This window comes from Schistocerca americana, chromosome 10 (assembly GCF_021461395.2).
Source record: "Schistocerca americana isolate TAMUIC-IGC-003095 chromosome 10, iqSchAmer2.1, whole genome shotgun sequence".
In the NCBI taxonomy this organism is placed as follows: domain Eukaryota; kingdom Metazoa; phylum Arthropoda; class Insecta; order Orthoptera; family Acrididae; genus Schistocerca; species Schistocerca americana.
This window is the reverse complement of record NC_060128.1, coordinates 85,937,563-85,948,673: the sequence shown is the minus strand read 5'-3', so window position 1 is coordinate 85,948,673 and position 11,111 is coordinate 85,937,563.

Below are 11,111 nucleotides of genomic sequence, written 5' to 3'. Positions count from 1 at the left end.
TACGATGACGACCGTGTTTACGAGTGTGGCTGTAGTGCACTGTTGTGGTTTGGTCTAGCTGTCGCAGTGTCCGCATGTAGCGCTTGCTGCTATTGTTATTCTGCATTCGTCTCCGCACGCAGACCAACCGTAGTACACCGTGTTACCAGACGTCTGTGATAGTGTAGTGTTGTAGGAACTGTGACCATGGTGTATTCGAACTCTGAAAAGGCGGAGATGATACTCATCTACGGCGAGTGTCGACGAAATGCAGCTGAAGCCTGCAGGGTGTATGCAGAACGGTACCTGGACAGAGTGCATCCAACGTGCCGCACATTGCAAAACATCTACCGCCAACTGTATGCAACAGGTATGGTCGTAGCACGCAAACGGGTCCGTAACAGGCCCGTCACAGGAGAAGCGGGTGCAGTTGGTGTGTTAGCTGCCGTTGCCATGAACCCACACATGAGTACACGGGACATTGCGAGAGCCGGTGGACTGAGTCAAAGTAGTGTCATGCGCATACTGCATCGTCACCGCTTTCACCCGTTTTATGTGTCGCTACATCAGCAATTACATGGTGATGACTTCAATCATCGAGCGCAATTTTGTCAATGGGCATTAACAGAGAATGCGTTGCAGTTCTACCTGTTTACCGATGAAGCGGGTTTCACAAACCACGGGGCAGTGAATCTACGGAACATGCGTTACTGGTCCGTGGACAATCCTCGCTGGCTCAGACAGGTAGAGCGACAGCGACCGTGGACTGTAAATGTATGGTGCGGAATTATTGGCGACCACCTCATTGGTCCTCACTTCATTGCAGGGGCCCAAACAGCTGCAACATACATCGCGTTTCTACAGAATGATCTGCCAACGTTGCTCGAAAATGTCCCACTGGAAACGCGTCGACGTATGTGGTATCAGCATGATGGTGCACCTGCACATTCTGCAATTAATACTAGGCTGACCCTTGACAGGATGTTCAACGGGCGTTTCATAGGACGTGGAGGACGCATAAATTGGCCAGCCCGTTCTCCTGATCTTACACCTCTGGACTTCTTTCTGTGGGGTACGTTAAAGGAGAATGTGTACCGTGATGTGCCTACAACCCCAGAGGATATGAAACAACGTATTGTGGCAGCATGCGGCGACATTACACCAGCTGTACTTCGCCGTGTACGACATTCATTACGCCAGAGATTGCAATTGTGTGCAGCAAATGGTGGCCACCACATTGAACATCTATTGGCCTGACATGTCGGGACACACTCTATTCCACCCCGTAATTGAAAACGGAAACCACGTGTGTACGTGTACCTCACCCCACATGGTAATGTACATGTGCGTCAGTGAAAACGACCAATAAAATGGTGTTAGCATGTGGACGTAATGTGCTGTTCCAGTCTCTTCTGTACCTAAGGTCCATCACCGTTCCCTTTGGATCCCTACGTAATTCGGTGCTCTCCGATACACACGATCGAACAGCGGAGGAGTGGTACTCAAGCGTCAACTTTAGGTTACAATATCTCCGGATGTAATTAACATTTTACAATGCAACAAACGGCAGTGATTACGTATTTGTTTATATATTCAGATATGCTAATAAAACTAACGGGGTTCCATTTAAAAAAACGTAGGTTTGTGTTAAAAACATACTTCCGTGCGTTAAGTCCCATAGTGCTCAGAGCCATTTTGAGCCATACTTCCGTGCATTTTTGTATGGTTTGTATTAACCAATTACACTAGCCCCTCTCCTCACGTTCGGTCTGTGGAATCGATTCGTCAGTATTTGATGTGGTTTACGAAATATATCCAGCGGTAACGTTAGGTGACTCACCCTGTATAATGTGACAAGAGATTACCATTTAACATCACTGATAGGTACTTTCCTGCATAACATGAGATTTTTTGTCTGTCTCCTGGGCAAGAAGTGCAGGTGGAGAAATCAGAGGAATGGCCTACCTCAGGGAAGCGTCCTCGCCCCAGCTCTGTATAATATATATACAAATGACCAACCAGTGCCAAACATCACGCGCCAATTTATGTGCGCCGATGACACTGCAGTTGCAGCCCAAGGTAACAATTTTATGGATGTAGAGGAGAAATTAACCAGTACCTTGGAAGCTCTCTCACAGTATTATGAGGCAAACCACCGAAGGCCGAACCCTTCCAAGACGCAGGTCTGTGCATTCCATTTAAAGAACAGGGAGGCAAATCATGAACTAAATGTAATGTGGAGAGGTGAACGTCTCAAGCATTGTAAAACGTCCAAATATCTTGGTGTCACGTTGGATCGCACACTGACCTATAAACATCATTGTAATGCCACAAGGGAAAAAGTCTCAACCAGAAACAACATCATCAGGAAACTAAGCAGCGGATCCTGGGGCGAACCCAAAAGCCCTGAAAACTTCAGCCCTTGCGCTCAGTGCGTCAGCAGCTGAATACGCCGCTCCAGTATGGTCTGCATCAACACACGCGAGGAAAGTTGATGTCGCCGTGAATGAAATGGCACGGATTGTTACCGGATGCTTGAGGCCAACCCCAGTGCACAAGATGTACTTAATCATGGGGATCGCACCGCCCAACAGACGACGTGACATCGCTGCCGAAGCCGAAAACATCAAGCAAGAAAAGGACATGCGTCACCCTTTATATGGACACCAGCCTGCTGACCGACGGCTTTGTTCGAGGAAGAGTTTCCTGTCACGTACCCGAGCCCTGGAAGGGTCGGTTGCAGAGAATCGTCTGAAAATGTGGGAAATCGACCTGAGAAACCCCCATAAAGACGTAAAAGAAGAACTGGCGCCTGGTGGAGACCTACCATACACAGTCTGGAGAACCCTAAACCGTATGAGGGTAGAAGTGCCAAAGTTCTAGACAAACCTGCAGCAATGGGGTTTCCTAAAAGAGAATGAGAACACTCTCTGTCTGTGTGGTTCTGTCCAGGATCTTCAACACCTGCTTATCTGTCCATATTTAGACCAGCCCTGCACAATGAATGACTTATGGGAGGCAAATGACAGGGCCATATTGGCTGCTGATTTTTGGAAGTCTGAAGTCTAGTTCCGGACACGGAAAGTAAGTAAGTATCACATTCTTATGACACAGTCATACGAGACGCAGAGAACCTGACAAACTTCTGAATGAATAGAATTAATTTGTAACAGACGCATACTTCAACATTTACGACGATCTGTTCACCTGAGCGAAGCACTCGTCGTCCTGCCCGTGTCGTCCCTGCCGTACCAATGGACAACGGCATAAACAGGCAATAGCCGGAAATACAGCGCCATCGGGCGTCATAAATACTCTCTACAAGTGCTACTACTATTTTCATCTATAGCAATGTTGTCTCCTTGTTCTGAAATGTTATTTCACGGATTTAACGATCTGTTCTGTAATTTTAAATTTTATATAGATTTGACCTAAACATTAATAGTAAATTTGTTATATTTTAGCCACTTGAAAAATAAAGACTATCTTATAGAGAACGCGCGCATCTAGCGCAGAGAGGGGGAACAAATTCTAACAAATTTTTATATCTATATAAGACCGGTGTTTTACATTCTGTAGCTAGTCTGACAACGCATGAACCTGTGTTCAGTGTATGCCGCCTTTAGGTGTGAACTATATGTATTTTGCATAAGTTCAGTTAGATTACAAATAAACCTGGTGAAATATTGCACTTATTTTTGGGTTTTAATATAAATGTCCTTTTGTATTGTTATAGAATCTGAAGATGGTCATTGTATGGCCGAAACTGGTTATGACTGTCTCATAAGAATGTGACTGCGTCTATAATTAAACAAAAAAATTTTACTAGATTTTTTTACTTTCAGATACGACTATTTGATAAAGTAATGGCGTTAGAAAAATGAAATTTGGTCAGTTTGTACTCCAGATGGTAATAAGTTATTACAAGTTAATTGAGAACCACCAAACAATCAGAAACTGTTTTATAATAATTAATGTACAAAAAAAGTTAAATTTTAATAGTGAAGGAATAATTTTTTTTCTCTTCAAAACCATGGTTCAAGTGGCTCTAAGCACTATGGGACTTAATATCTGAGGTCATCAGTCCCCTAGATTCAGAATTAAGTAAACCTAACTAACCTAAGGACATCACACACATCTATGCCGGAGGCAGGATTCGAACCTGCGATCGTAACAGCCGCGTGGTTTCGGACTGAATCGCCAAGAACCGCTCGGGACAGTGGCCGGCGTTCAAAACCATAAGATGTATTATGTTCATTTTAAAAAAAATGGCTCTGAGCACTATGGGACTCAACTGCTGAGGTCATTAGTCCCCTAGAACTTAGAACTAGTTAAACCTAACTAACCTAAGGACATCACAAACATCCATGCCCGAGGCGGGATTCGAACCTGCGACCGTAGCGGTCTTGCGGTTCCAGACTGCAGCGCCTTTAACCGCACGGCCACGTCGGCCGGCTATGTTCATTTTACTTATACATTGAGGCATATATTTATTTATATGCAGAAAAATTTCATTCTTTTATCACTTATAGTTCTTTTGAAAAGAGTACCTATTCAAAGGGTAATACAGCATGGGCAGAATAGGGATAAAAATTGCCTTCCTTCTCCCCTTAACAACATAGGCCCTGCAATATGGTCAAATCATAATACTGGCAGCTTCCTTTTACCTTTATCCATAAAGTAATGTTGTTGTGGATATACGCAAAAACAACAGCGGATATCTGCGCTGGTGCAGGTTTCTGTCCGCAAAGTAAATATTACTGCAAATATTTGCGGATATTTAACTAATAAAATAATGTAGATCGCGTTTTATGCATCTCTTATGACCCGTTCCATTTGACTTAAATACAGGACTACGATCGGCATCAAATAGTGTGCGTCGGATATACGAGGACCATTCCGAAAGTAAGGTCTGGTCGGTGGCGAAATGGAAACCGCTATGAAAACCAAAAATGTTTTATTTCTTACAGCTACCTATACGTTCCCGCTACTTCTCTACATAGTCCCCGCTCTGACTCACAAATTTTTCCCAGCGTTGTACCACCTTTCCAGCACCGTCGTCATAAAAGGCAGCCTGTCGTGTCCTGACATACGTGGGAGAGAGAGGAAAGGGGTTGCTGGTCAGTCTGCGCTCCCAAGCGGTACGGAGCAGAAGGCATTTGATTGTTTTCTTCTATCTGAGCCACCACTGGCACAGGCATTTACTAGAAATACGGGTGGTGAGACTCGGTAGGGAACTCGTTGTGGAGACTCTTGGACAAGCAGGGTTTTGAAATAGTTGTTTATTCCAGATAGGACTAGCTAATACACTGGAGGCTAGTTCTATAGTTAGAAAAAGCGTGAATAACACTGTTATACCAGAAGCCAGTGCAGAAGTCCCGGGAGTTGATGCTAACCACAGCAGCAAACACTAGAAGCATCTTACGGCAACGACTTAGCTGCAAAACAAAACGTATTGAATGTGACACTGTCCACTGAGGCACTCCAAGCGAGAGAGCAGACTTACGCGGAGCTGGACCGAGGCTGCAGTCGACGGACGCGAATTCGGCGCCCAGATCGTCTGACTGAGAACTCCGCCAAAATGCGGAACCTAGGGGTTTTCAAGAGGCGCGAGGGGGCACTGTTTTTCCCGCTTACAGCCACCCAGCCAATCCCGCAGGTCTCTTGCAGGCGCCTGCCAATCACGGTTTAGTTAGTTCACCTCTACTACTCCTAAGGCGGGGATGTTAATGCAGTTGCACTAAGTAAGTCCGTATTTGGAATCAACATTGTTCAGCTGAAAGCTAAACTTAACTGCTCTGCCAAATAAGGCTTGCAACATTATTGTTATACGTCATTTAGCCCCGCCCCTCGGGTCCGCGGAGTACGGACTGCTAAGTCAACAGTTTTTTGGCGTTTTTGCTCTCCTTCTAACCCTTGTGAGCCAACTGACGTTGCTGTTCTCAGGGCTGGTATCAAGCTGGCTTTGTACGCTACTACGTGCCTGTTGGTTACAAAGTTCTACGGTGGCAACTTACCACAGCGTCTAGACGACATATGGGTTGGGGTTGGGTTGGGTTGTTTGGGGAAGGAGACCAGACAGCGAGGTCATCGGTCCCATCGGATTAGGGAAGGACGGGGAAGGAAGTCGGCCGTGCCCTTTCAAAGGAACCATCCCGGCATTTGCCTGGAGCGATTTAGGGAAATCACGGAAAACCTAAATCAGGATGGCCGGACGACATATGAAGTTACATGTTGATTCCTTGAAGAGTAACTAGCCCCCTGAGATCGCGTCTGGCGGCGTCTGAATTTTAGCAAGGCTCTCCACTTACTGTTTACTTCATATAACAATATCTCTCCTAGTTTCGTCTGCCCTCAGCATCGTCTCTGCTTCCGCGCCTTGGAACGCCTGTCCTCCTTTCTCATAGCTTCAAGATAACACTACAGCAGCAAGGAATAATCAGTATATTAGAAACCGCCTGTGATTTCCGCCTCCTGTCGTTTCCATAGAAACGTTACTCGATTTAGAAGGAGAAGTCATAGAACCCATTTCTCTACGCTTGTCTACACCTCGTTGACAGTTCATGTGAGCAGAGATGAAACTCAGGCGCATCCAGTTATGGGCACTTCCCATCGAAAACGCATCTCCACTGCCCCTGCCGAGTGCCGCCGAGAATTGTCAAATGGTTCAAATGGCTCTGACCACTATGGGACTCAACTTTTGAGGTCATCAGTCCCCTAGACGTAGAACTACTTAAACCTAACTAACCTAAGGACATCACACACATCCATGCCCGGGGCAGGATTTGAACCTCCGACCGTAGCAGCAGCGCTGTTCCGGACTGAAGCGCCTACAACCGCTCGGCCACATCGGGCCAGCGAGAATTGTCATCAAGAAGGAAATGCATGACAGTTGTGTTGTGTGGGCTGCATGAAATCAGGCTGAATCTCTCAGCGGGCACCCATACTTCGTCGGAGACGCTATTTTCTAGGTATCTTTACGTGCTCACTGCGCAGTTCGAACTGAAAAGAGCGACGTGACGCGATCGGTGGGTATCCTAGAGACGCTGCCCAACACATCTGTGCAAAGTTTTATCGGTTTTTCACTGTGCCCGATCAGATATTCCGAATAGCCCTCGTATCTACCGATATTCGTTTTGTGCGGATCCCTAGACATGCAGAAATACCGAGGTCCAGACTTGACCGAAGTGTAAGGTTCCGCTTGCCGCACCTGGCGCCCATCTTCAGCTGCGGCCGCCGACCGAACACTTGTCGGGCGGGCCCCGCGGGGCTCTATTCTGGGTCCGGCGCTATCGCCGCTGCCCGCATTATTTATACGCTGTTTACCCTGGCACAGCCAACGCCCCCATCAGTCGCCGTCTGACCCGGCGCTCGCCCGCGCCTCTTAATCAATTCCGCGCCGTCCTGCGCGGCCACACCGCCGTAAACCTAAATTCCAGGGGCTAAACGCGAGGTGAAGAACCAGACAGGTAATCATCCTATCGCAAATACTTCACAGATGATTCAGAGTAAGGGTGTTGTTTTTGAAAACAAAGTTGAAATTACATGAATTTTTCACTCTGCAGTCAGGTCCTGGCTTTTTTTTAAACTTCCTGGCAGATGAAAGCTGTATTGTACTTGATCTGAAATCGTACTTGGGACCGTTCCTTTCAGCCTCAAATGTAAATGGGATGAGAAGTTCCGCCTTATGCAAGAGATCTTTTTTGTTTTGTTTCACCCATACATGTTTCAGCACTTTTGTGCTGTCGTCAATGGGTTCAATCATAGAAAAAAAAATCTCTCTCTTTCATTCTATCTCTCTCTCTCCCTGTCCCAGTACTCAACACACACATCACACACATGCAAACCCACACACCACTGACGCCTCACCCAGAAAAACACGCTACGAAACAAATGAGCGCCACACAGCTACAACAACACGTAATGGCAGCGTAATCTCCGCCTATGTTTTGAGTAATCGGAATAAGTGCATTGCCACGCGAACAGAGGCAAAGAAGTAAGCCCATTTACTTCGCCAACAACACGGGAGAACGCACCACAACTTCAAAACTGTAAGTTACAGACAGAAAATGTGATACAGTCTTATTTCCGTTCGTAAATGCATAACAAACAGAAAAATAAATTACGTTTTGCTGTTTGCAGATGACAAGTTGTATATTTTGTAGCAGAATAGCTACAAAATATATCGACAATGAGATCGTGTAAGGTATGTTAGCTAATGCTTACACCCACTTTTCGCCAATTAAGTTGTAAATGCAACTTCTACACAATGCTGTAAACAACACAAATGTTAATATGTAACAACAAATTTACAGTTAAAAATATAAAAAATTAAACCACTGACGATAGCACAAAAGTCCTGATACATGTGTCGCTGAAACAAAACAAAAAAGGTGTCTTGCATAACGCGGAACTTCTAATCCCATTTTCTTGGCAAGCACGGAGACAACAGGAAGAACTGCACCAAAAGATGATCAAATGTAAATGTCTGGTAAGAAACTTGCTTCTATTACTGAGTGAGCACTTCAGTGACAGGTTTCTGTGCATCACCTTAGCATGTACAAGGAAGTTCCAGAGTCCGTTGTACAGACGTCTACGTCCGCCTTGCGTAGCTGGATGGTAACGTGCTTGCCTCCCGTGCCCTGGGCCCGGGTTCGATTTCCGGCCAGGTTGGAGTTTTTCTCCACTCGTGGACTGGGTGTTGTGCTTTCCTCATCATCATTTCACCCTCATCATCAGCCGCAAGCCGCTCAATGCGGCGCCGACTGAAATAAGACCCGTACTTGGTGGCCGAACCCGCAAGGGACATCCCGGTCAACAATGCCATATGATCACTTCATTTTACAGAACAGTAATGCCTCCAATATTTTTATGTGGCAACTCTTAAAGCTTTTTGAAATAAAACAAACTATATTAACATTCTACATCTTTATTCTTCATGTCTATTTATTTATTTCTCAGCTTAGTCACCTGCCGGCGAACACATTTCTTCCAACGGACCGAGCGAGGTGGCGCAGTGGTTAGCACGCTGGACTCGCATTCGGGAGGACGACGGTTCAATCCCACGTCTGGCGATCCGGATTTAGGTTTTCCGTGATTTCCCTAAATCGCTTCAGGCAAATGCCGGGATGGTTCCTTTGAAAGGGCTCAGTCGGTTTCCTTCCCCATCCTTCCCTAATCCGATGAGACCGATCGCCCCGCAGTTTGGTCTCCTCCACCAAATCAACCCTACCCAACTCAGAGTAGCACTTTCTTCCAAGAAGAGACCAGTTTGCTGATACAGCCACTGTAGAATGGTTGACTTTGTCGACGGAACCAAACCTCATCTCTTCTTCTACCGTTTCACCGCTACCAAAGTGTAGACCTCGAAAGTCTTCCTTAAGTTTTGGGAACGGATGAAAATCGGATGGGGCCAGGTAGGGACTGTAAGGAGAATGATCGATGACGGTGGACTCGAGGCGTCGCACTGTTGCAGATGTCGCAACCCTCGGGTGTGGGTCTAGGGTTGTCCATGTGTGGACAAACTGTTCGAATTCGAAACTCGAATACAGGACGCTGTTTTTCATGCACCGACATAGTCCCGTTACACATCGCCATGTTATACGCTACGATTCGGAGCCATCTAGCGGCAAAGCGTTACAAATGTGCAAAAAAAAAAAAAAAATCGGTCTTACCTTTCAGCACGCCCTTCGAGTTCAACGCTAAAGTGTAATTCCTGTCCAGTACAGGAAATGATTTTTTCCTGAATTGCTGGTCTGTTGCAGTGTTGGTGTTCGACTGACATCCAAACCTAGATGAAGGTACGGTCATTCGCAGGAAATTAATTAAAATTCCCTTTGTAATAATGAAATGTAGTGTCTGTGTGGCATTCATGGCCAGGAGGTCGCAACTGGGGAAGTTCGGCCGCCGAGGTGGTTTTATTTCAGATGGCGTCACATTGGGCGACCTGCGTGCGGCTGATGATGAGGACAAAACAACACCCAGCGCACGAACAGAGAAAATCTCCAACCCGACCGGGAATCGAACCCGGGCCCGCTGCTTGATAACACGTTACCACTTTTTTTTTTTAAAATACAAACGAAAAGAATACCACCGCTCGGTTTCTTCGAGATTCGAACCCTGATTCTCCGATTCCCAGCCAGTTACCTTTTTTTGGATCAGGTAGTGGGGTGGCGGAGGCAGGGTGGGCAGGGGTCGTAACCCGAGGCCTGGCCACGGTGTCTCCTTCGTCCTATCCTGGGGATGTGGTACAAAGGATACAATGGGTGTATTATTGTGAATGTTTTTTTGCAATTTCTTTTTTTTTTTTTTTGTGGTTTAGCAGGAGAGCCAACACCGTGTTACGAGTGGAGGCCGAAATGCACGCGTTTTAGCTGAAGCAGGCTAGCGTGAGGAGGGAAGAACTATACTGACGTGAGATCTGGAACATGACAAGAAATGAGAATTCAGAAAGCGGACGTAATTAGTTTGATACTTAACTGTAAACCATTAATGATGAACGTCACTCTTAACGGTACATGATTCACAATATTATCTGTTCAGAATACATTCTTGAAGATAGTACTTATAGTAACTGAATATGGCGCCTTGATAGGTCGTTGCAAATGACATACCTGAAGGTTATGCTAAACTGTCGTCTCTGCAAATGAGATCGTATGTAGACAGTGAAACATCGCAAGCAAAGTCAGCTGTACAACTGGGGCGAGTGCTAGGAAGTCTCTCTAGACTACCTGCCGTGTGGCGGCGCTCGGTCTGCAATCACTGATAGTGGCGACACGCGTGTCCGACGTATACTAACGGACCGCGGCCGATTTAAAGGCTACCACCTAGCAAGTGTGGTTTTTTAATCTTCCTGTTTTTATTTTTTATTTTTTAACAGTAAGAAACTGAAACTATTAAGTACCCTCAATGCGTCGAGTTGGAGACGCACGTAACTAAAAAAATGCTTATAGTTGTAACAAAAGGCATAAAGAAAGAGAGCAAAGTGCTGGGCTAAGGAAGCCACGAAACAAAACCTAAGGGTGGATTTCATACCACCATTAACCGGTGCTGCATCTTGCACCGGATGGGAAAGAAAAACTGCGAAACCTTTTCGCACCGGGGACAAAAAGAGGAAATCGGGCAAATACTGC